At 41.6% G+C, this 1289-nt stretch overlaps 1 pseudogene; it reads left to right on the forward strand.

Moving 5' to 3' along the window:
- Nucleotides 1-417: 417 nt before the first annotated feature.
- Nucleotides 418-866, forward strand: LOC102482129 (40S ribosomal protein S19 pseudogene; annotated as a pseudogene).
- Nucleotides 867-1289: the final 423 nt, after the last annotated feature.

The following is a 1289-nucleotide window of genomic DNA, read 5'->3' on the forward strand; positions in this document are numbered from 1 at the left end:
AGTAACAGAGAGAGAAAGAGAGGAAAAGTGAGAAAGCAAACCACCAGGTCCAGGATTCAAACCATGTTTAGCCATGTGGGAGTCCAGCAACTTTAACCACCATGCCACCTGCCATTCCCCCTTTTCACTATCTTAAGGGTGTCTTTGATTAGCAGATGTTTTTAAAGTTAACATAGTCCAGAAATATCATCAATATTTCCTTAAAGCTTAGTGTAGGTGTGCCCTACCTAGTAATAGTCATCTTTCTACTCAGGGTCACAAATTATTCTCTGACATTAACTTCTCAAAATTTACCGATTAGCATGTGATGTGTATTTCACTTCATTGTTTTCTTCACGAATAGAACCAATTTGAATCAGAGTTATCTATTAAAAAGATAACTCCTGCTTTCCCCTGGCTGGCAGCGCAGTCTGCACAATGCCTGGAGTTACTGTAAAAGACGTGAACCAGCAGGAGTTCGTCAGAACTCTGGCGACCTTCCTCAAAACGTCCAGAAAGCTGAAAGTCCCTGAATGGGTGGAAACTGTCAAGCTGGCCAAGCATAAAGAACTTGCTCCCTACGACGAGAACTGGTTCTACACACGAGCTGCTTCCACAGCACCGCACCTGTACCTCCGGGGTGGTGCTGGGGTTGGCTCCATGACCAAGATCTACCTGGGATGTCAGAGAAATGGTGTCATGCTAAGCCACTTCAGCAGAGTCTTTCAAGCCCTGGAGGGGCTAAAAATGGTGGAAAAGGACCAAGATGGGGGCCGCAAACTGACACCTCAGGGACAGAGAGATCTGGACAGAATCGCCAGACAGGTGGCAGCTGCCAACAAGAAGCATTAGGACAGATGATGCTGGGTTCATAAATTGCCTCATTCAAAAAAAAAAAAGATAGCTCCTTTCTCATTTCTATGTTCAGTGCTCTTTGCTCTTAAACCAAGTGTCCTTAAAACATAATTCTGATTCTGGGTTCTTAAAAAAAAAAAGATAGCTTCTTTATGATTTCTATGTTCAGTGCTCTTTGCTCTTATAGCAAGTATCCTTAAAACATAATTCTGATTCTGGGTTCTTGATTTTCCTCGACATATCCATTTGCCTGTCCTTGTGCCAACTCCATACTTTATTGTAAGTATAGCTATATAATTCATTTTGATATCTTACACAGAACATCCAGACATTTGTTTAAGATAGCTTCTTTATGATTTCTATGTTCAGTGCTCTTTGCTCTTATAGCAAGTATCCTTAAAACATAATTCTGATTCTGGGTTCTTGATTTTCCTCGACATATCCATTTGCCTGTC

This window comes from Tupaia chinensis, unplaced genomic scaffold (assembly GCF_000334495.1).
Source record: "Tupaia chinensis unplaced genomic scaffold, TupChi_1.0 Scaffold148904_1, whole genome shotgun sequence".
NCBI classification, from domain to species: Eukaryota; Metazoa; Chordata; class Mammalia; order Scandentia; family Tupaiidae; genus Tupaia; species Tupaia belangeri.